Source organism: Bos grunniens, chromosome 12 (genome assembly GCF_055505025.1).
Source record: "Bos grunniens cultivar Pamir isolate PY7600 chromosome 12, Bosgru_T2T1.0, whole genome shotgun sequence".
Taxonomy (NCBI): Eukaryota; Metazoa; Chordata; class Mammalia; order Artiodactyla; family Bovidae; genus Bos; species Bos grunniens.
In genome coordinates, this window is record NC_141176.1 from 27,794,454 (window position 1) to 27,820,005 (window position 25,552).

Sequence of the window (25,552 nt, forward strand, 5' to 3'; positions counted from 1 at the left end):
CCATCATCACCTCCCGGAGTTCACTCAAACTCACGTCCATCGAGTTGGTGATGCCATCCAGCCATCTCATCCTCTGTTGTCCCCTTCTCCTCCTGCCCCCAATCCCTCCCAGCATCAGAGTCTTTTCCAATGAGTCAACTCTTTGCATGAGATGGCCAAAGTACTGGAGTTTCAGCTTTAGAATCAGTCCTTCCAAATGAAGACCCAGGGCTGATCTCCTTCAGAATGGACTGGTTGGATCTCCTTGCAGTCCAAGGGGCTCTCAAGAGTCTTCTCCAACACCACAGTTCAAAAGCATCAATTCTTCGGCCCTCAGCTTTCTTCACAGCCCAACTCTCACATCCATACATGACCACTGGAAAAACCATAGCCTTGACTAGACGGACCTTTGTTGGCAAAGTAATGTCTCTGCTTTTGAATATGCTATCTAGGTTGGTCATAACTTTCCTTCCAAGGAGTAAGTGTCTTTTAATTTCATGGCTGCAATCACCATCTGCAGTGATTTTGGAGCCCAGAAAAATAAAAGTCTGACACTGTTTCCACTGTTTCTCCATCTATTTCCCATGAAGCGATGGGACCAGATGCCATGGTCTTAGATGTATAGATAACCCTTTCCTCTCTCAGCACTCATATAGACTCCATTACCAGATACATCCAGCTCTTGGCTTGTAATTTCTTCCCGTTTGTTCCTTCTTGCTACACTCACCCTTAAGTCATGCCCAGATAAAGTCTCCTAAATGTTCTCAATGCCTTAAAACTTTCTTTTCCCTACCCATTACACTAAGACCATTTTTTCTTCCTATTTAAAACTCTTAAAGGACTTCTATTGCTTATATGATAAAGTAAATATTCTTTTAGCTTATCATTCAAAATTCAAAATAATCTTGTTCTAAAATACTCATATAGCCTCATTCTTCACTTGACCCTCCATTTACCTTGCACTGTGGTATAAGTGGAATATTCCTTGTATATACCATCCTGCTCCTATACCTTTCATTATAATATAATGGCTCTCCTCACCTGCCCTCTCCTCAATTTCCTGCATCATTGACACTATTTGAAAACCTGTCATCAGTTCAAGGCTAAGGCAAATGCTTCTTCATCTCTTAAGTGTCCTCTAATGTTCCCTTCTCCTATGTCATTTACAAGCATGGAGGGTACATTGATTGCTTATGTGCAAGGAGAATAGAACCAAACACACTGAGCACCTAACATGCACTGGACACTGTGCTGGGCATGACTGTCTCATTCAATCCTCACAAGAATCTTACAATGCTATTGTATCAATCCAAGTTCACACACCTAGGTGATGGAGCTTGTAGTCAACCCCAGGTGGCCTAAATTAAAAAACAAAAGTAGAATAGAAACAAAACAGAAAACCAAGAATGGAGTAGTATAAACTAAGAACAAAAGAACTCTATGCCTGTAGTTCCATTCTATGACACTGATAACATCAGGTCATAATGCACTTACTAATGGGTGTGTCCTTTTTCCACATCTAGATCTATGGTTCCTTTAGGACTGTGTCCTCTTAGTCCTTGCCCAGTGCCCTTTTCCCTGGTTCCATTTTACTTATCATCCAGGTCTCAAATGAAACATCATTTCCTCACCCGCACTTCCGTCCCATCCCAGGTGAGGACCTCTTGTTACGAAATCTTATCAGCCATTGTACCTTCGGGTTCCAATCCCCATATTCACCATTGGTACCTTTGGGTTACACATCCCCAGATTCAACCAACTGCATAATTTATCCATGTACTGGCAATTTAACACTGCTTTAGGTATTGTAAGTAATCTATAGGTGATTTAAAGTATACAGGAAGATGTGCATAGGTTGTATGTGAATACAAATACAGATGCAAATACTATGCCTTTTGGGGCTTCCCAGGTGGCTCAGTGGTAAAGAATCCACCTGCCACTGCAGGAGACATGGGTTTGATCCCTGGGTTGGGAAGATCTCCTAGAGGAGGAAATGGCAACCCACTCCAGTATTCTTGCCTGGGAAATTCCATGTACAGAGGAGACTGGCAGGCTACAGTTCATGAGGTCACAGCTGCTGCTGCTGCTGCTAAGTCGCTTCAGTCACGTCCAACTCTGTGCGACCTCATAGACGGCAGCCCACCAGGCTCCCCTGTCCCTGGGACTCTCCAGGCAAGAACACTGGAGTGGGTTGCCATTTCCTTCTCCAATGCATGAAAAAGTGAAAAGCGAAAGTGAAGTCGCTCAGTCGTGTCCGACTCTTAGCGACCCCATGGACTGCAGCCCACCAGGCTCCTCCATCCACGGAATTTTCCAGGCAAGAGTACTGGAGTGGGGTGCCATTGCCTTGAGCATGCACATGCTATGCCATTTTATATAAAGGACTTGAGCATCCCAGACTTTAGTATTCTTAGGAGTCCTGGAGTCAATCACCCACATATACTGAAAAATGACCATATTTTGTAGCATTGCTACAATTAATGAACATTCCTGTATTTATACATTCTGCTGCTTACTAATATCCAGGTACTCACTTATTTAGTTACTAAGGCAAGAACTAAGAGTCGTACGCAATTGAAGTGACTTGGCACGCACAAACTAATTTAAGGGCAGATACCATCTCTCTCCTTCACAAGTATATCATCAATGCCTCACACAGTATTTGGCTCACAGTAGGCATACATAAATATTTGCTGAGAGAATAAACAAATACCTCGGTATCTAGGACAGTGCCTGCCTGGCATATCATAGACTTTCCTATGCCCTGATCCACTATCACTGAAATATTCCCTTTTTGGTGACTTAATAGATGGATGGATAGATATATGAACAATTCTCAAAACTCCCCTAGTCTAGATTTCTGAGACTGGCATCCCAAGAATGATAGATATACAGAAGAAAGAGCAGAACGTTTCTATTGTCTAATATATTTTGGTGCTGATTATTAAAACCATCAGCATACTACCTGTCCCATTAGAGCTCACCTTTAAGTGAGTTTCTTCTTTCCTTCCTTCCCTCTTCTCTCTCTCCCTCCCTCTCTCTCTCTCTCTCTCTCACCTCCTCTTTCCCTCCCCTTCCTTCCTTCCTTTTCTTTCTTGCCATCCTGCCTTCCTTTTTCTAAAAGGCAAATCTAATTCTGGCAAGAAATGTATTTTTGATATGCTTGGCACAGCTGCTTCTGTGGAGTTAGAAATGTTAAAGAATACAACACAACATAAATAGTACAAATAACATAAATAACGAATAGTACTACAGTGTTAACATTAAACTAGTTCATTTAAGGACTGGCAGCAACAAGTGTTGGTTCAAAGAAATTAAACACCTGGACATTCCATAGATACACAGTATGTATTAACTGGTGTGAGTAGTACAACCCATGAGAAATTTGTTTTCCCACACAGCTATTTCCATCTCAGGTTTAACACAGACCACGTTGAAAGACCTCTTTGTTTGGGTGCAGTGTGATGCTGTTGGAACAGTACCTAAAATGTCAAGATGATATCTCTTAACACCATAGATTTACACAGCACTGTGTTTCACAGAAGCCCAATTGTGGTGGTTTTAAAATCAGAATTGTGCCAAAGACCTGGTGCTCCGCAAAGGATGCCAGATGGTTACCCTGCAAAATCTCTTCTCAGAAACCAGGTGGGTGCTGCATCATACTATCCCGCCCAAAGGTGAAGTCCTGCCTGCATTAGCTCTGTGCTGTTCCAGGAACCAGTTCTAAGAGGAGCACTTTTCTGACAATGGAAAGTATGTTTCTTCCAGTGGTGCCTAGCATAGAGTAAGCACTCATCAGCTCAGTTCAGTTCAGTCGCTCAGTCGTGTCTGACTACGTCCAACCCCACGGACTGCAGCACACCAGGCTTCCCTGTCCATCACCAACTCCTGGAGTTTACTGAAACTCATGTGCATTGAGTCGGTGAGGCCATCCAACCATCTCATTCTCTGTTGTCCCCTTCTCCTCCCGCCCTCAATCTTCCCCAGAATCAGGGTCTTTTCAAATGAGTCAGTTCTTCACATCAGGTGGCCAAAGTATTGGTTTCAACTTCAGCATCACTCCTTCCAATGAATATTCAGGACTGATTTCCTTTAGGATTGATTGGTTAGATCTCCTTGCTGTCCAAAGGACTCTCAAGAGTCTTCTCCAGCACCACAGTTCAAAAGCATCAATTCTTCAGTGCTCAGCTTTCTTTATAGTCCAACTCTCACATCCATACATGACTACTGAAAAAACCATAGCTTTGACTAGATGGACCTTTGTTGGCAAAGTAACATCTCTGCTTTGTAATAAGCTGTCTAGGTTGACCATAACTTTTCTTCCAAGGAGCAAGCATATTTTAATTTCATGGCTGCAGTTACCATCTGCAGTGATTTTGGAGCCCCCCAAAATAAAGTCTGTCACTGTTTCCACTGTTTACCTATCTCTTTGCCATAACGTGATGGGACCAGATGCCATGATCTTAGTTTTCTGAATGTTGAGTTTTAAGCCAACTTTTCCACACTCATAGTACTACTGATTGATCTTTTAAATCTAAAAATCAGTATCTTCAGCCCAGTTTTACTCTGAGCACCAGCCTCCAACCGCCCCCTCAGGATCTCTTCTTGGATCTCTGCTACTCAGGAGCCAAAGAAGAACTATCGATTCCTATCCTATACACTCTCCAACCCATGCCATAGGCTAAATCAACTTCTACCCCAGGTCCTCTCCAACTTTGTAAAGAGCACCACCATCTACCAAGTTCCTTAAGAAAAACATAGGGTTCTTATGAATTACTCTTGACTTATAACGTCCCATTGAAATTCACCGGTCAGTTCTGTTGACTAGTAAGTTCTGACACCTACAGCATCCTCTTGCCGAACTGGCTTCTCTCCTTCCACTCTAGTTCCTTCAAAGTCCACTGCTGAATTTTCCAGCAGCCTGGGTAACAATGCACACGAGAATATTCATTCCCCGACAGCTTCCTAAAATATTTAGAATGAAATAAGATCTACTGTTCTGCTCCTGCCAAAGGAGAACCCCATATACTACTTGTTTCCTACTCACTAGGCACTCTCCAGCCACAAAGGCTTTGTAAGGCCACAGAGATACTCAACACACCAAGTGATTCAGCTCGGCCCCTGCTGGACCTGCCGTTTAAAACGCAGGTCTACATGGGACTTCCTCCTTCATGTCTTTCAGACCGCTGTTCAAATACCATCTCTTCAGATTTCCCAGTCTCCTTTCGTCTCAATTATATCATTTTGATTTTTTTTCACAGTCCTTGATTATAATATCTAAAAGTGTTATTTGCTCCTGTGAACTTATTATGTGTCTTCCCACTAGTTTATAAACTCCTTGAGACTGTCAACGGTCACTGCTGCACCCAAGCATGTAGAAGTGTAACTGGCTGACTGGCTGGAAATGCAGCTAAGACCAACATCTGCATCAATGGGACCAGGCATCTTCCTGAGTCCTGAGATTTTATAACTCTTACAGAGCAATATTTGATCAGGATCAGTCACAGACAGTATAAAAGAATCTAAGTTCAATTTTTCAAAAAACAAAATGAAACAAAAACTGAGACAATGTGTCCAAAGAGATAATGTGCATTTAGGCAGCACTTAAATTCCACCTGAGAGGTGATTTTCAAGCTAAGCCCAGGCGCACCCAGGGAAGCTGGTACTCTGGGCTCCCAAGCACCTCACTGTTACCAGAGCAACTCTGCTTTAATATGCTTTTTTTAAAAATAGATATAATTGGCTTCCACAAGAAGGGATATCTGATAAATAGGATTCACCACTAAAAAAGAATTAAGGGACTGCTTAATATATATGTTTCTCCTGAAATCGCTCAGTCGTGTCCAACTCTTTGTGACCCCATGGACTGTAGCCCACCAGGCTCCTCTGTCCATAGGATTCTCCAGGCAAGAATACTGGAGTGGGTTGCCAGTTCCTTCTCCAGGGGATCTTCGCGACCCAGAGATTTAACCCAGGTCTCCCGCATTGCAGGCAGACGCTTTAACCTCTGAGCCACCAGGGAAGCAAATACATACGTTTATGTGCGTTTAAAACCTCAGATCCTAAAGGAAATCAGTCCGGAATGTTCACTGAAAGGACTGATGCTGAAGCTGAAACTCCAATACTTTGGCTACCTGATGCGAAGAATTGACTCCTTGGAAAAGACCCTGATGCTGCGAAACATTGAAGGCAGGGGGAGAAAGGGATGATGGAGAGTGAGATGGTTGGATGACATCACCGACTCAATGGACATGAGTTTGAACAAGCTCAGGGAGTTCATGATGGACAGGGAAGCCTGGTGTGCTGCAGTCCATGGGGTCTCAAAGAGTCGGACACGACTGAGAGACTGAACTGACTGAAAACCTCAGAAAATAGATGGGCATTTCGAGTCATTGCACGCTACTGTCTTCTGGTGCCACTGTCGCAGCTCTTGCTGAGAGACCCCCCTCCTTTAGCTGGCCCTGACAGTATCTGGATGTATCTTCTGTCCCATCTGGTAATCCCTTCTTCACCCTGCTCTTAAATTAACATCTCTCCTTCCAAGCCCACATCTGAGCTGCCCCTCCCCTATGGCTCCCAGTGCTACTGAGCTCATGGTGCACTCAGCAGCCTGGCCTGTGACCACTGCCCTTACTTCATTTTCCTTCCCTGTCTCTGCAGCCTGCACAGAATCTAGACCAGTTGTGCCGAACTATTCACTTGACATTTTCCAACCAGACCTGAAATTCTCCCTTCTTATATATGGCTGTCCTAGGGCCATTCCTCATACTGACCTGCCTTTTCACTTGAGCTTGTCAGTGGAAATACCATCTGTGCTCCCTTAGGTTTCCCATTCAGCACCCCCACCTCACCTTGCCTTCTGGGACATATATCCCTCACCCCCTGTGCCCACAACTCTGTTTGCACCATTGCTGTGACACAAGTCATGCTATTTTCCTCTCTGGACTAGAGACGTAGCCAGCACTTGTAGAAAGAGATGAGACTTAGAGCAGAGGTGTCTGTTGCAGGTCCCACGTCAATGCATACTACTTGTGCAAGTTTGGACTTCTTTCTCAGAGCTGCAGCCACTTTACCTACAAAAATACACAGAATAATACTGACCTCTCAAAGTTGTAAATATTGATACATATGAAAATAATTTGGAAGCTATAAATGTGAGTGTTCTTATTTGCTGCTTGGGACTATTTCCATCTATCTTTGTACCTGCCTCTTAGCCCTGATGCCTATGTAGCAGAGTTTATTAATTTCAACAAAACTCTGAGAAAGGAGAAAGGATTCATTCTGATTCAGTGCCTCAACTTGAACTTTCAAGTTACCCAGAAGAGTTCTTTCACATCTGGGCAGGCTTGGGAGAGGTTGGGGGGAGAGGGGGAATGATTGAAAGAGAAGTTATTAGGCATTTATTAACTGAAAGCAGTAAATCTGCATGACAGATTAACTGGGGGTAGGTCCAGATGAGCCCCTGACAGGGCTGCTGTGAAGCTAGAACCATGCTGGGTCTCTCAGATTTCTTAGAAGTCCAGCCCCCAGGAGTCTGGGGAGCTCCCCGCCCAAGAGCTCTTTAAGAGATAACTTGAATGAGACATTTGAATTAATATGTGTATAGGTTTGTTTGATGGCCATAGTGTACAATATGCTTCCCACCAGGCTCCTCTGTCCACGGGATTCTCAAGAATACTGGAGTGGGTTGCCAATGCCCTCCTCCGGGGGATCTTCCCAACCCAGGGATCGAATCCACCTCTCTTATGTCTCTTGCATTGGCAGTCAGGTTCTTTACTATTAGTGCCACTTGGGAAGCCCCTCTAGGAGAGGGTTAGATAGGAGAATAAGAACATGGGTTCCCTGGACTCATGCTCCCTGGAGAAGTTTTAAAGGATGATCTGGTCTCTGCATTCAAGTACCAAGGCTTGGTGGATGCAGGGACATTTCAAGAGAAGTTGTGCCTGATTTCCTCTGATTCAGCTTCTTTTCCATCTTGTAGTGCTGGATCATCATGGCAAACTATTCCGGTTGTACACTGAACAAGAGTACACGTAGGAAGATATCATTCACATACTAAATTTGTGCTTTTTTGTTATTGTTGCAAGTTTCTGCCCAAGGAAAGTCAAGTAAGTGTCTTCACCACCACTGTTGGGGCACACACATATTGGATCATCACTATTCCTTTATCATCTAGCCTGCACCTCCACTCCCCCCGCAACTCTTTAAAGACAAGGACTGTGTCTTAGTCATTATTTATTTTGGTCATATGTATTTACAGGACCTGACATACAATATTTATTCAGTAAATCTGGTTGTTTGACTGATGAATGTGGGTTTTATAAGTTTTATTAGGAGGTGTCATATTTTCCATTTTTTCTTCATTCCTTTTATGTTTTCCTCCCAGACTTCGGGTTTTGTCACAGAGATAGTACTTTCAACAAACAATATAAATCCTCGCCCAACACACAAGTTAGAAAATATGGCAGGAACCCTAATGAGGAAATCATCTTTTCAGGACCTAGTTTTCCACTCTTTCTTCATTTCCAAGTTATCAGCTGCATTTTCCTACAACCTAAAATTCAGGACACTGATCGAGTCAGTTAAGACGATTTTATTCCAAGCCTGCTGAGTATAAAGGGCTGCATTTTGCTCTGGGAAGGGATTCAAAGTCTTTCCAAATAAATGGCCTGCTTGTCTAGCTGTCAGAGTGTGGACTTCTTTGGCACTCTTACCCTAGTCCTGATTCAAGTTTATGCGCCAGAAACGGAACTTCTGCCTCTTTCAAATTCAACAAGGTCTTCAGACCATGGTCGTCTTGCACAATATGGACCTGGTATTAGAGCAACAGAGGGTATTTACAGTGTATTTAAATAACATAGTGCAAAGAATAGGAGGTTTGAAAGTCTGGCTGGGTTTGGAGAACTGACTTCCATAAATCTAAGACCTGAAAAATACCTTTTTTGTTCAAATGTTGGAAAGATTTTTGTCAATTTTTTGCTTGATTAGGATTTCTTTAAGTTTTCCTGGTAACCAGAAACAAGTTTCACAATTTGTGTCACACTTGGCTCCTGTTCCGGGGACTGAGGGAAAGCTTGCTCTTGCTTCAGTAACCCCTGCACAGTGGAGGATGAGGAGCTCAGCTGGAGGAGGCCTGCCAGCAGTTAACCCTGCCAAAACAAACAGGAATCAGTGTGGACAATGGGAAGATTATGTGGTGGAAAAAGGATAGCCTGAACGAAGGCAGGAAAGCCACATCAATTGTATTTAGAAGCTGCGTCTTACCCCCAGATTATAAAGCCTTTCCTCCGAGCATTCAGAAGATGTTGCTGTTTTACTGAAAACTCACCCACCAAAGGTCAATGGGTGGAGCTGAAACAGAAAGCTTTTCTCTTGTAACTTCCTGTGTGTCCTGGTATCTGGCCACGAATCTTTGTGCCACCGCTGGGTCCTCTCACTCACTCTGGTATCAAGCCTTCCAGGGCTCCCCAGAGGAGAAGGGCAGAGCTCAGCTGCCAGGGGCAGAGGCAGAGGGCTCAGTGGTCTCCTCAGTAGGCCCTCTCCATGCAGCTTCCTGACAGACATCATCAGCCAATGGCCGGGCTCCGGCTGGTCCTCCGGTGAAAAACCTGAGCTCAGTCCAGGCTCAGCAGAACTGACGAGGGCTATGTCCTTGAGTGTAAATGATTTTCCACTTCCTGTTTCTTCCTTTTTAGGAGCCAAAATCAAATGAATAATTCTGTTTCAAATGAACAATATAGCCAAACTATACAGTGAATCATATGACACTCATGTAATCATCACCCAAGATTTCTATGTGTTACTATTATTTGAAAGAGATCTGTTTTATTCTGTTTTGTTTTTTAAAAGAAACATAATTTTAAGATACAGTAAATCTCCATCTTCATCCTTTCCTACCTAGGAGGTACCACCTGAAGTTAACATGGATTGTTCCCACGTGGTTTTTAGGACTTTTATCACACGTTTTTATTCATAAAATTGTATATAAAAATGATCTTGTGTGTTTTTTAAACTTACATGAATAATACAGTTATCTTTTAAGATTAACTTTTGCACTGAAACTAATGTTTTTGAAGTTTATTATTCCAAGTACTGGTAAATTTAGCCTTAAGATTATTTAATATTACTTCAAATTAAAAAAATAAATCTAGCCTTCTATTCAAGGGCATGCATTTTCCCCACTTTATCACAAAGAATACAATCAACCTGCTATGCATTGATTCTAGCATGTATATCTAGTATTTATTTAAGTAAACACTCAATAAATTAGAAGTACATTTGCTGAACCATAATTAACTTAATCAAATGATAGCAGAATTGTTTTCTAAGAAGTTGTACTAATTTACAAGCCCTCCAGAAACATGTATTTACCAAAACTTGATGTCAATAGATTATGTTTTGCTAATCTGATAGCCTCAAATGGCAGCTCACTGTTTTATTTTTCAATTTCCTGGTAACTAGTAAACTTGAGCTCAACTAGTGAAGTTGAGTGTATTTTCATTTTTCATATGCAATTGGCTCATGTGTGTCTCTTGCTTTTAAACTGCCTCTTAATAAGCTTTTAGCTACACTGCCTGTATGCTAAATTGCTTCAGTCACGTCCGACTCTATGTGACCCTAAGGACTGTAGCCCAATAGGCTCCTCTGTCCATGGGATTCTCTAGGCAAGAATACTGGAGTGGGTTGCCATGCTCTCCTTAAGGGCATCTTCCCCACCCAGGGATCCAACCCCCATTTCCTATGTCTCCTGCTTTATTAGGCGGTTTCTTTACCACTAGCGCCACCTGGGAAGCCCCTTAGCTACATTTCTACTGTGTTATTGTAGCTCTCTCTTTTTTTTTTTAATAGTTGAATGTTTAAGTTCTAATTTTTCATTAAGATGTATTATAAGAGTTTACAAGAATTATATTCATACTAAAAAAATTTTTTTTGGTCATGCCAGTTGGAATGTGACACCTTAGTTCCCTGAACAGGGATCAAACCCATCATTCCCCTGCAGTGGAAGGTGGAGTCTTAACTACTAGAGAGCCAGGGAATTCCTTGTAGAGATTTTTTATAAATTTGGGGTTTATAAGTGGTTCCCATAGATTTTTCCAGTCTGTGACTTTCCTTTTCACTTTGTTTACGCTTTCTCTTAACTTTTAATGTAGTTTAAATTTGTTTTCTAAAGTAGTTAGATGTATTCATCTTTTTCTCTATAATTTACTGGTATTTTGTGATTTTATAAAAAAAGAACTCTAGGTTTACATACTGAAATTTCTTCTACGTTTTCTCTCTTTAAATTATCAACATATTTATTACACCCTCTACTCCCATGAACCTAAGTCTTTGAGTATATACATCTTCCATGTTTTTCCTAAATTTTTTTTTTTCTGTCTTTAAGCCACTTGGGAATGTGAATTTGTATGTCATGAAAAAGAAGTTTAATGTTATTTTTTTCCGTATGTAATCAATTGGCCCACACAATTTGTTGAAAATTCTACCCTCTTCCCACTGATTTACAACATTGCCTGTCATATCCCAAGTTTACTCTAGAGTATGTTTTTAATGTCTTCATGCTCTCAATGATCACTTTTTCTATCTCTAAACCAGTATACTATACCTTTAAAACTATAATAATTTTGTTAAAAGTCTTAGTATAAGTAATTTTTATCTTTATCTTCCTTTTTTTCCTTCCCCTACTTTTCTTTCTTCCAGATTTTCCTGGCTTTTGTTGACCTTTTACTCTTCCATAAGACTGCAAAATCAGCTTGTCCAGTTCTTCAGGAAATCCTGGTGAGAACATGACTGCAATTATATTGAATTTATGAATTAATTTGGAGAAAATTGATGTCTTTATAATCTTTTCATACACAAAAACATGGATTTTAACAAGGTCTTCATTTATATCTTTCAATAAACTTTCACAAATGTTTTCTTTATAAATATGAACATTTTTGTTAAGATTTATTTCTAGATAGCTTATTAATTTAGTTAATATAAATTATATCTTTTACAATTATATACTTTAATTATTTGTTGCTCACTTATAGAAAAGAAAATGATATTTTCATATTCTATACACTATCTTGATAAAATCCAAAATTCCTTATTTGTTCCAATAATTTGTATAAGTTTCAGACTATTCTGTGTGGACAATCATATCAATGCTGAAAGTTTTGTTATGCCTTTCTAATTAGTATAGCTGTGTTCCCTCCCCTACTTTCAGTTTGTGCCAACAGAAAAGAAACAATGATAGCTGGAAAACTTTCTCAATGGCACCCCACTCCAGTACTCTTGCCTGGAAAATCCCATGGACGGAGGAGCCTGGTAGGCTGCAGTCCATGGGGTCACTAAGAGTTGGACACAACTGAGCGACTTCACTTTCACTTTTCATTTTCATGCATTGGAGGAGGAAATGGCAACCCACTCCAGTGTTCTTGCCTGGAGAATCCCAAGGACGGCGGGGCCTGGTGGGCTGCCATCTGTGGGGTCACACAGAGTCGGATACGACTGAAGCGACTTAGCAGTAGCAGCAGCACTGTTTTACAAAATCATCCATTTGTCAAACTTCACAAATCCATTACCATGGATCATTGTTCATGATATCTCATATTATCTTTAAACACTGCTATTGTATGTGTGGCTATATTGTGTATTCAGTCCTAGTAACAGGAAGTGTGAGATAATGTAAAGCAATTTAGTCAGAAGCAGCAGCTTAATCCACAGCCTTGGTGTTTATGAGCTGCACGACTTTGGGCAAGTCACTTCTCAGAGATTCAAGTTGTTTTTTGGTAAATTAGGTCAGGGCTTTTTTTATAGATAAATTTGCTCTCTCTTCCAATAAAGCACTTTCTTCAAATTAAGTCTAACACTGAAGCAGATCAAAGTGGAATAATTCTGTTGAAGAAGAAAGTGCCATTCTAGCCCACCCCTAGGAAGCCCCTGAAGCACTTCCACCATGCCCCCTAGGGCTAGCACAGCTTCCACTACTAGAGTACCTTGCAAGGGTTTGAGGTGAACTTTCCTTGAGCTGGCATCGAGCCAACAGCCAATACTCAGCCAAAGTGATTACAAGTACAGTTTCCATGAGGACTAAAAAGAGTCATCCAGGTTTCCTAGCAACAGAAATCAAGGTCCACTAGCTACAACAGAGTAAAAAACATCCTTTCAAACATGGGAAAAGATGGTTAATTGAGTTTAATCCTTACTCTTTATAATGATGCAACAAATAGAAGTGATCTTCAGGGCAACAATAATTTTCCAGTTTCTTTACCTTCAATCTTCCACTGTCTCCTGAGATGCAACATGACAATTGTCTACTAAAAGACAAGAGTAGAATTTCCATTTTACTGAAAGGTGCTAGTGACTTTTTTTTTCCTTTTGTGACCATTTTATTTGAGAAAGGAAATAAATGAGAGGAGAATGATAATAATGGGAGTATTTTCTTCTTTCATAACATAATACATGGAGGAAATATTCAAACACAAGTTGAGGGATAGCATTGATCTCTTTATTTTTTTTTTTTTAATGAGCAACATGTCTCCATTTTATAAATTAGAAAAATTCACTCAGAGGTTAAGGAATTCATTTAAGCTCTCAGGCCTGTTACATGGAAGATCCAGGGGGAAAAAATAATTTTTTAAAAGGCTGATTTATAATTTTTATTACAGTATTAACTTATTATAATGATTTGGCCAAGGGTTTATTTATAATTTCCTTGTTTCTCCCTAGTTTTCACTTTAGAAAAATTTAAGCCTAGAACAAAAATAGATTATGAATAGCATATGGACTTCACCTAGATTCACAAATTAACATTTTATCCATTTGCTTTTTTTGTACGTATGTGTATATGCATTTTTAGGCTTAACTATTTAGTTACTTGGGCTTCCCAAGTGGCTCGAGGTAAAGAATCCACCTTCCAAGCAGGAGACGAAAGTTCAGTCCCTGGGTTGGGAATATCCATTGAAGAAGTAAGTAAGTAAGTAAGTGAAGTCACTCAGTCATGTCCGACTCTTTGTGACCCCATGGACTGTAGGCCACCAGGCTTCTCTGTCCATGGGATTCTCCAGGCAAGAATACTGGAGTGGGTTGCCATTTCCTTCTCCAAGGGATCTTCCCAACCCAGGGATAGAACCCGGGTCTCCTGTTTTGCAGGCAGGCACTTTAACCTCTGATTCACCAGGGAAGCAAGGAAATGGCAACCCTCGACAATATTCTTGCATGAAAAGTCCCATGGACCAAGGAGCCTGGAGGGCTACAGTCCATGAGGTTGCAAAGAGTCAGACATGACTTTGCAACTAAACAACAACATTTAGTTACTTGAGAAACAGCAACTTACAAATACTTTATATTATATATACACCCAAAATGCTATTAACTATCCATGAAAATTAAGTAAATTGACTATCATCTAATACAGCCTATATTTAAATTTCTCCAATTGTCTTCTTTTTAATTAGAGGATAATTACTTTACAATATTGTGATGGTTTCTGCCATGCATCAACATGAATAGGCCATAGACATACATCTGTCCCCTCCCTTTTGAGCCCCCCTCCCGCCTCCCTCCCCATCCCACTTTTAAGCCAATAGGTTGTCGCAGAGCACCAGCTTTGGGTTTCCTGTGTCATACAGAAAATTCCCACTGGCTATTTATTTTACATAATGTAATGTACAGGATTCAATGCTATTCTCTCAAGTAATCTCACCCTCTCCTTCCCCTACTGTGTTCAAAAGTCTGTTGTTTATGCCTTTGTCTCCTAAATTTCTCCAACTGTCTTAATACTCTTTCAGTATGTTAAGATGTTTAACATACTGGATCCAATTAAGATTTGCACTATACATTTGTTTTTTTATCTTCCTTTTTTTTTTTTTGGTTTGGTCTTCTTGATCACTTTTATCTCTAGTGTCCTCTCTCTAGTCTGTTTTTCATGACACTGACTTTTTCTGAGTCCAGAATAGTATTTTCTGGAAAGTGCCACATCCTAAATTTGTATATTATTTCTTTATGAAATGATATAGGCTAAACATTTTTACCAAGAAAATTACATAAGTGATCTTGTATACTTATAATATCACATTAAACAAAATCAGGTGATAACAAAATCAAGTGGTTTCCCTACTGGTAAGGCTGTTTGATCACTTAGTTAAGACGGTGATTAAGCTCTTCATAATAAAGGTACATTTTTCATTTGTGGTATTTTTAAGTAATGTTAATTGTGAAACTTTGAGATTATGTGATTTAGTTCCACATTAACTTTTAAGCCGATGATTTTAGCATCTATTGCTGATCCTGATCTTGCCAGAATCATGTATTAATACTGACAGTTGTAAAATGGTGATTTTCTTAGTTCTATCCATTCCTTTCACACTTATTAGCTGGTATTCTGTTTAAAACATGAGTCCTCTCTCTCTCTCTCAGTGGTTTTCTGTGTCTGTCTCTCTCTCATTGCTAGTTCAGCAGGCACTGTGCACTGCCTTTTAAAAGTGCTGTTTTTGATAAAAACTCCTCCATAAAAAGACCTGCTTATAGGAAATGTTCAGTTGGCAAGGCAGAGTAATTTAAGATTATTTGTCCACAGTGTCTTCCAAAGGCTTAATGAGGAGGGTAGAGCCAATTATCTTCATCTGAGCTTCCAGGAATGCAGATTTTACTTATTAATAAGGAAACTGATGAACAAGGTTATTAAGTAACTAATGAAAATAGAGAAGTGTCTATAAAAATAAAAAAAAAGGATAGGAATCTTTCTTAAGAGTGTTGCTGAAATTCTCAAACTTCGCACCAGATTACCAAGCTAAAGAAAAGAGTTCAAGGTGTTTTTCTTTGGAAGTTTTTGGGCTCCTTAAAGGAAAGGGTCTATTTCCAGTGCTATGAGTGTAATCATTGCAGAAGGAGTTCACAGAACATGTGAAATGTTTCAAGGCTGACATCAATGTTTCCTTAATTGCTGCTTTTCAAATAGTGTGTGTGTGTGTGTGTGTGTGTTAGTTGTGTCCAACTCTTTGTGACCCCATGGACTGTAGCCTGCCAGGCTCTAAGGAATTTTCCAGTCAAGAATACTGGAGTAGGTTGCCATTTCCTACTCCAGGGGATCTTCCCAACCCAGGGATCAAACCCACATCTCTTGCATCTTCTGCACTGACAGGTGGATTCTTTACCACTGCACCACCTGGGAAGCCCCTTCAAATAAATTAACGGGAGCAAAACATACACTTAGTTTAGGTCAGGATGTCTGAAATAAAAACAAGCACAAGAGGATCAAAGATGGGGCTGTTTCTCAAGTGAAGTTGAAAGAAAAACAACTGGATGATGTTTTTCTGAAGTTTCCACGTTTTGAAACTCCCTCCTTGCAGATATCACTGCCAGAAACTTTCTTACATCATGACAGTTTGTGAATATTTCCTTAACTTGTTATAAAGGAAAGAAAGCTCTTGAGATCCAGATTTCTTATGATCATGAATCACTCAGGAAACATTAAGGAGGGTTACTGCTTTCTTGGCATGGATTTACAAGTTAGTGAACCAAAGATGAAAAAGACCCATCCCCTGATGGCACCTCCAAAATTTCTATCTAGAATTTTAAGAAATAAATTTTGGAGCTAAGAGATTTGTTATGAAGCTATATTTGCAATTCTGGTGAAGGTTTTTTTTTTTTTTTTTTTTTTTTTACTTAGATTATATGTTTTAGGTCAATTAAAAAACTGGCAAAGTTTTTTTGAAGATGTCTTTACTCATTCTCTACATAAGACTGAGAAAACATCAGTTATGTTTATATCAAAAAAAGGAGGAGAAGTTACTGATGGAAATTATGAAAAAGTTATGATTTCTTCTCTCACATTATATGATAGCAGCATTATTTCTACACTTGAGGACCTTGGTTTTAACCAGGGGTGATAAATACATAAGCAAATCATTATATAAGACAGTTTTAGTGGGATAGATGAATGAACAAAAAGACATTAACAAAAAGACACTAAAATCATTTGAGTTTGACTAGGAGCCTAAGGGCACAGCTATAATATTTTCCTTCAGAGACATTTGTGGATAGAGCTTGATATAAAATTTGGACCTCTTCCCTTTATCCTTTTGTTTCTATCCTAAAATCAAAAGTTCCTAAGGAAATTTGACATGCATCAAACCATGTTTTTCTATGTGATAGTTCTAGGGAGGACTAAGTTCAAAGGAAGCTGTGTGAGTGGGTTATAGGTACAAAATCTCTGGCAGTAGAAGGAAGAGCTTAGCAGGAAGAAATTGAGACTCCTCACTTCCTCACTGAAGACCCTGGGCTCCCCTCTGCCTGCCTGCTCTCCCTCTCCAAGAAGTGGGAGATAGCTGTGGGTTTCCAACTGGGCAGAACTTTAATAAAATAACTGATGTTTTCAGAGAACAACAACAACAACAACAACAACAACAAAAAAAACATTAATGCCAACCCAGGGAGAAAAGATCAGGGGCTCCTTGATGGCCATGTGAGGAGTGCCCTAGAGGCTGGGTTTCAGTGGTAAAGATGACATGACCAATAGGCACATTATTGAGGAAAAATTGCAGAATAAACAGCAGTATTCACTCATTTATTTTTCTGTCAGTAAGACATGTCACAGTTTAAATCTACCAACTAATAGCCATTAACATTAATCCAATTTCAGATTAGAGTTTGAGCTTCTTGAAGGCAAGGATCAAATCTTATTTATCTACATTTCACCAATGCCTACTGTTCCACCCACTACATAGTGGAATAAAGATAGTGTGACTAAATGGGAAGAGTCTTGATAATTCTCTTAATCAATATATAGAAACACAGGAGCATAGCAATGGTCAGTGATGACATATATGCCATTTATATCACTGTGTGGGTTAATGACATAAACCATGATGAAGAGACCAACAGTTAGCCTTTAAAACAAGATGATTGAAACAAATATAACTTTTCAATTTCTATGATAAATATATGCTGTTTCCATGTTCAGGCAACCCCTAATAATGACAGTAGCCATCAACTTAGTAAATCACAGCTTAGAACACACTATCAATTCACGTATTATATGATTTGCTGATGGTCCCTGCAGTCAATTTGGTAGTATTTGGAAGAGCATCTGATTTCAAACTCAGGTTACAAATCCCAGAGAGAAATGAATAAAGAATTGGCTGTTCTAACATTTAAGTTTCAATATAATTTGTAGAAAGCCAGTTAGAAGCTGTGTTTGTTGGTTTTAATACAGCTGTCTTGCAAAAATTCGTAGAGTATTTTAGGGTGTGATTAAATCACTGGGATTTAAATCTGGCCACTCCATAATTGCTAAAATCTGTGTCATGTTGACACAAAAAAACTTTTCCAAATTACTGCTCTATTATTTTGCAATAAGCTTTAATTGGTATTTAGCTCCCCTGAGTGAATCTGTTCTTAAGGACAAACATTAAGTCATTTGTTTAGAGTTCATCTATATATGCACATCTCATTTATGTTTATTGAAGATTTTATTATATATATATCAGTTCAGTTCAGTCGCTCAGTCGTGTCTGACTCTTTGCGACCCCATGAATCATAGCACACCAGGCCTCCCTGTGCATCACCATATATATACACATATATTTATACATATATATGTTAATATAAAAAGGAGATGGTGGCAAGATGTTCTTACTCAATGTCAGAGTTTTTAAGTAATTCTAAAATAATATGAAGGTTCCTCAAAAAATTAAACATAGAATCACCATATAATCTAGCAACTTCATTTCTGGGTATACACTCAAAAAAACTGAAAGCATGTACTTTGACACACATTTGTGCACCCAAATTCCTAGCAACATCACACACAACAGCAAAAATGTAGAAGCAACCCAAGTTACCACCAACAGATGAATGGATAAAAAAACAAAGACTATATGTACATGTGATGAAATATTGTTCATCTTTACTAAGGAAGGAAATTTAGTTACCTTTTACAACATGGATTGCAGACATTATGTTAAGTGAACTAAGTCAGTCATATATAGAAAAACACTATATGATTCCACTCATATGGGACTCATAGAGCAGTCAAATTCATAGAGACAGAGAGTAGAATGGTGGTTGCCAGGGGCTGGGGGAGTTAGTGTTTAATGGGTATGGAATTTCAGTTTGGGAAGATAAGTTTTGGAGGTGGATGGTGGTGACGGTTGCACAACAATATTAATGTATTTAGTGCCACTAAACTAGACACTTAAAATGGTTAAAATATTAAATTTTATTTATGCTGCTTCTGCTAAGTCACTTCAGTTGTGTCCGACTCTGTGTGACCCCATAGACGGCAGCCCACCAGGCTCCCCCGTTCCTGGGATTCTCTAAGCAAGAACACTGGAGTGGGTTGCCATTTCCTTCTCCAGTGCATGAAAGTGAAAAGTGAAAGGGAAGTTGCTCAGTCGTGTCTGACTCCTCATGACCCCATGGACTGCAGCCCACCAGACTCCTCCGCCCATGGGATTTTCCAGGCAAGAGTACTGGAGTGGGGTACCATCGCCTTCTCCAAAATTTTATTTATATTTTACCACAATTTAAAAATTAAATAATTTAAAAATAATCCTAATATTTTAGCAAGGTCTGCTGGAAAACTGAATTTTACTATTTAAGCAAATTATACTCTAGAGGTTATTTTACCTTTTGTGGGATCTCACAATGTAACCAGAAATGAGATAATTATCTCATTTAATTATCTGTAGCCTGCCAGGCTCCTCCAGCCATGGGCTTTTTCAGGCAAGAATACTGGAGTGGGTTACCATTTCCTTCTCCAGGGGATCTTCCCAACCCAGGGATCGAACCCGGGTCTCCCACATTGCCTCCCACATTGCATGCTGACTCTTCACCATGTGATTCTCCAGGGAATCTCTGAATTTTATTTTCAGTTTAGTTCAGTCGCTCAGTCATATCCGACTCTTTGCGACCACATGAACCGCAGTATACCAGGCCTCCCTGTCCATCGCCAACTCCCAGAGTTTATTCAAACTCATGTATATTGAGTTGGTGATGCCATCCAACCATCTCATCCTCTGTTGTCCCCTTCTTCTCCTGCCCTCAATCTTTCCTAGCATCAAGGTCTTTTCAAATGAGTCAGCTCTTCACATCAGGTAGCCAAAGTATTGTAGTTGCAGCTTCAACATCAGAACTACCAGAGAACACCCAGGACTGATCTCCTTTAGGATGGACTGGTTAGATCTCCTTGCAGTCCAAGGGACTCTCAAGAGTCTTCTCCAATACCACACTTCAAAAGCATCAATTCTTTGCCACTGAGCTTTCTTTATAGTCTAACTCTCATATCTCCATATATGTAGTCTCCATACATGACTACTGGAAAAACCATAGCCATCACTAGAGGGACCTTTGTTGGCAAAGTAAAGTCTCTGCTTTTTAATATGCTGTCTAGGTTGGTCATAACTTTCCTTCCAAGTTGTTTTTTAATTTCATGGCTGCAATCACCATCTGCAGTGATTTTGGATTTTATTTATATTTTACCAAAATTTTAAAAATAAATGATTTAAAAAGTAACCCTAATATTTTAGTAAGGTCTGCTGGAAAACAAACTAAATTTTACTGTTTAAGCAAATTATACCCTAGAGGTTATTTTACCTTTTGTGGGATCTTGTGATGTAACCAGAAATGGGATAATTAATTATGGTGGAAAGAGCCTTGGCAGAGTCAGTACTTCAAACAAGACTTCTCGTAGAACTTGGTAGGTAGGTCTTGTCGAACCTAAAACCCGTGCAAGGCTCAGAACATAGTGGGTATCTTCAAAGTTGGATAGAAAGACATCACAGAAATTAGGGAAGCAGCTGCTACCTGAAGAGCCCAGGCAATTACCACCTTCAGGGATTCTGTCAGTCCTGGATAAAGGAGAAAGGAACTGATCCCATCTCTAGAGAGATGAGATGTGCTGGGCAAATGTATCTGACACAGGAATTCAATCCAGAGACTGAGACACACAGTGGGGGTTGGGAGGCAGTTTAAGAGAGGGTAGTCTTGGAATAAGAAGACTGGTATTAGTATTTGGAGCTCAAGTTCAGAGAATGTAGTAACTTATGCTGTGGCCCCTTGGAATTGAACTTGGCTTCTTAAATCCTTTCCTGACTTAAGCAAGACTGGTATGGGGCTGAATTTTCAGTTGGAAGTCATGTGGGTCTAATTATTCCAGAGGAGAGAGTTCAGAGGTTGTGGGTACAGTGAAAGTGAAATGGAAGTCGCTCAGTCGTGTCCGACTCTGCGACCGCACAGACTGTAGCCTGCCAGGCTCCTCCATCCATGGGATTTTCCAGGCAAGAAGACCAGAGTGGGTTACCATTTCCTTCTCCAGGGGATCTTCCCAACCCAGGGATGGAACCAGGGTCTCCCACGCTGTAGGCAGGCTCTTTACTGTCTAAGCCAACAGGTAAGCCCTGAGTGCAGAGGAAGTGGAAAAGCTGAGGTTAGGTCTTGAGAGTTTAAGAAAAGTTAACATCCTCCACTCCACAATTTGGTGAACGTCCTTGTCATGGTTTACACACACACAAACAGATCCTCAGCCCTGGAATGTTGACCCCTTGTGCTGCCAAGCATCTCAGGAATCTTCCCATTCCTCTATCAGCTGCCCGGCACCATTCCGTAGTCCCACTGGCTTTCCATTTTCTCCTGATAATGTTCTGAGCCGAACCATTCCCAATCTAGTTCTCTTTCCAATAGACTCCAGCCCATATACAGGGCAGAACTTTTTGAAAGGGTTCAGAGTTAGGGCTGTATTAGTTCCACTTGGTAGAAAGTAATCAATAAACATCTGTTGAATTTTGTCAAAAATTTTCTCAACAAACAAAACTTTTTCAATGCATTCGATTTTTTCAAGTTCTCAGCGTACCCTGGTGCCAAAAAGGTGGCCTGGGATGGAATCAGGAGCTAGCTATTAACAAGCCCTATGATCTTAAAGTATTTCTTTTTTGCTCCCCTTATAAAATGATTCTTTTAAGTCCTCAAAAGACATTCTTGTTCCAAAGTGTTAGATTGTCAGGGCTCACAACTGCACCTCTGATGCCTGGGGTCTCCCATTTCCTGTAAATAGTTAATCCCTGGCAAGGGCATGAAGCCTTAGGGTTCTATCCCATCATCAGTCTACTAAGCCACACTATATTTCTTTCTAATTATCTTATGACTCCCTCCTGATCTCAGATCTGAAATAAACCTTTCGGATTTGGGGATAAATTATGGCAAAAAAAAAAAAATTGAATTAAACATATAGGGTATAAAACAATGGCTTGAAAACTGGTACAAATTTTAATAATTATTTTCATATTTTGAATACGAAAGATGATTTGATTTATATGCTTGAATAACTAAAAAAAGAATCTTTTAAAGCTGAATTTTAAAAATCTGTTCACTAGTCTCAAACCATTTGGCTTCATTGCTTTTTAACTAAAATAAAGTGAACTAATTCTGATTAAATTTGGGTGAGGAAAAAATCTTCAGTATAGGTAACAAATTATATGCCAGATATTGGCTTCCTATGATTCCAAACTACGTTGCTAAAAAGCAGGCTTCTGGCAGATCTTTAATTATCAGTGTTAGTAATATGGACATCCAAGCCTAATGCATAATATGAATATAAAATACATGATTAATATAAAATGCACACTGAAAGAATTTTAATTAATGAATGAACATCACTATTGCATTAGCTTTCTTAAGTAGGTCAGAGCTTAAAGCTGTCCAAATAATAGATTTTTATGTTTCTCTTCTTTCTCCATCTATCTCAGGGCAAGAAATTAATTTTTTCCTGTTCCAAAGTCATCACTGGATTAATGACTGTCATATGAAGCCTGGCTACAGGGAGCTCCTCAAATACACAGCCATGTGTAGCCCCTGAAAAATGAACAGAATCATTTTTCTCAAAGAATATGATTATAGTGGGATATCAAATAGATTTTTTTTTCTGAGAAAGAATTGTTAAATTTGTCCTGATGACAGTGGTGAAATGAGACTCAGAAATATTAATGCCTTTCCCTTCCATCATGCCTAGCTTATGTGTCATAGATATTGTTTCAATTTATAAAACCATTCTGAGCACACTGTGTAAAACCTTACTGAGCACTACATGTGGAAAAACACAAGACTCCTGCCCTGCAAGAACTTATATTCTAATAGAGGTCATACAATCTCATCCACTGATACATGCATGTAACACAGGCAAATAAGCATTTTTTAATGGAAAATTAGTTCTCAAACTGGCATTTCTTTCCTTTTCTATAAATAAAGTTCCAACAGTGAGAATTTTCTTTAGTAGTCTACAATATCACTTCAGGTACTATTAGCTGGACCTTACACCCAGAAGTTAGAGTGGATGGATGCAGTGAATGACAGGTAGAGTTCTCTGAGATGCGGATTCTGACTAATTTATCTGCCCTTGCCTTGCAGGGGCAGAAGAACCTCTTGAGCTCTATGGCAACTGAGACCAGAGCAGGCAGAAAGCTCTTGGAGGAGGATGTTATTGACAGGAATCAGGCATGTCTTAAAAATGAAATGAACACAAAAGTATTAAGGGACTATTTTCCATAATATTGCTCTGTTATACAAGTGCCTGGAGAAGGCAATGGCACCCCACTCCAGTACTCTTGCCTGGAAAATCCCATGGACGGAGGAGCCTGGAAGGCTGCAGTCCACGGGGTTGCTGAGGGTTGGACACAACTGAGCGACTTCACTTTCACTTTTCACTTTCATGCACTGGAGAAGGAAATGGCAACCTACTCCAGTGTTCTTGCCTGGAGAATCCCAGGGACGGGGAAGCCTGGTGGGCTGCCATTTATGGGGTTGCACAGAGTCGGACATGACTGAAATGACTTAGTAGTAGTAGTAGTATACAAGTGCCAAGGACCTTTTTTAAAAAATTGTAGTCTGGAAAAAAAAATAGTAGGTCCTCAAAGCATCTTTGGGACTAGATATGTTTAATGCCCCTTTCAAAATGCTTTGAGGACATAAAATTATTTTTTTCCAAACTGCATAGTGATACTGGGGTATGAATGGTTGGTCAGAAAATTAAACAAGGTACCAGACCTAGTTCAGAAATTAGCAGGGAAAGAGAATCATCTGAAAGCTCATTTTTATTTAAGATGTTATGGGTGTCTGTCTCTTGCACTGAACTGCCTCATGAATCCTGGTTCACCAGTACCTGACTTACTGTAGGTGCTCCATAGATTGCTGGGTGAAGAAGTAAGCCTGTTGAATTAAGTGAAGGGGTAAATAAGTGAGTGAGAAAGTGGGTGAGTGAAGAATAAACGAATGAATGAATGAATGTTTACCAGGAAGTACATTAGAAGGCAACGATCCTTGAACCTCAAACTGAAGATGAGTAAATGCTTCTTAAATCCTGTCTGACATAACATTTGGAACATGTCCCTTACTTCTAGCCAAGGGCCTTCTCAAATTCCTCATTTCAATTACGACAATCGTACTGAAGAGAAGCAGTCACCTTCTTTATTTTTAAGCAATTCTCTTTCAATCAACGTTTAATTATCCTAAAGGAGGAAACCAGTGGTGCAGATAATCCCCCAATCTCTTGTTAGAATGCATTATATGATGGCTTTTTACAGTAGTTTGCCTTCCTAATTATGTTTTGATTAGGTTTCTATTACAGTTATGGAGAATTCTCTTAGCAGAGAGGACAGCAGGTCAGGCAGCCCCAAGAACACAGTGATCATTGCACTGAAGTTGGCTGGAACTGATTCACACTTTAATTTAGACCTTTCTTTTTTAATTGCATAGTGCTTAGCACTTTGAGACATACAAAGTCACAGAAGATTTTTAGGGCTAATTTATTCGGCAGCCACCACTGAAAATCTATTAGAAAGTAGGTTCTTTTCTAGGGGTTGTCAAGCAAAGAGGAATAAGATACAATCTAATAAGTAATGATATATAAGCTTGGAATTTCAGGAACTCACTGCCTAGTCAGCAAGATATAGGCAACACAAGGCAGTGTGTGCTAAATGACAAATGGGCCCTGGGAGCTAGAAGAGTAGGAGAGGTCACGTGAGGTGAGAACATAAGGAAAACACTAGAGGAAGGTTACTTGATCCAGGTCTTAAAGAAGAGACATTTGAATGAGTGGAGGAGATTCAGGATTCTCTACAGCAGTGTTGTTCAATGGAAAGACATTAGCCACATGTGCAAATTTAAATATTCCAGGAGTCAATTTAAAAGGAAAAAAAAAAAACAAATGGGCAATGTTGATTTTAATAATGCATTACATTTAACCCAACATGTTCAAAGTATTTTAACATGCAATCAATATAAATTAGGTATTTTACTCACATTGTTTTAGACTAAGTCTTCAAAATCCAGTGTGTACATTTGCTGCATATCTCAGTTCAGACTGGGTTTCCCTGATGGCTCAGTGGTAAATAATCTGCCTGCAATGCAGAAGATGCAAGTTCAGTCCCTAGGTCAGGAAGATCCCCTGAAGAAGTAAATGGTAAACCACTCTAGTATTCTTGCCTGGAAAATTCCATGGACAGAGGAGCCTGGGGGTCTTTAGTACATACGGTCGCAAACAGTCGGACATGACTGAGCACACACACGCGAAAGTGATCACTTCAGACTAGCACACTGC

General features: G+C 39.8%; 2 protein-coding genes across 5 annotated transcripts in view; one reads left to right on the forward strand and one right to left on the reverse strand.

Annotated features, from left to right (window-relative positions):
• The window catches only part of RFC3 (replication factor C subunit 3), a 249,409-nt gene that overhangs the window by 187,961 nt on the left and 35,896 nt on the right, over positions 1-25,552 (reverse strand). The window lies entirely within an intron of this gene.
• The window catches only part of STARD13 (StAR related lipid transfer domain containing 13), a 492,092-nt gene that overhangs the window by 41,701 nt on the left and 424,839 nt on the right, over positions 1-25,552 (forward strand). For all 3 annotated transcript variants that reach the window (XM_086329392.1, XM_086329395.1, XM_086329394.1), the window contains exon 2: positions 11,677-11,754. The gene's annotated coding sequence lies outside the window, so the exon portion shown is untranslated. The remainder of the gene's footprint in view (positions 1-11,676; positions 11,755-25,552) is intronic.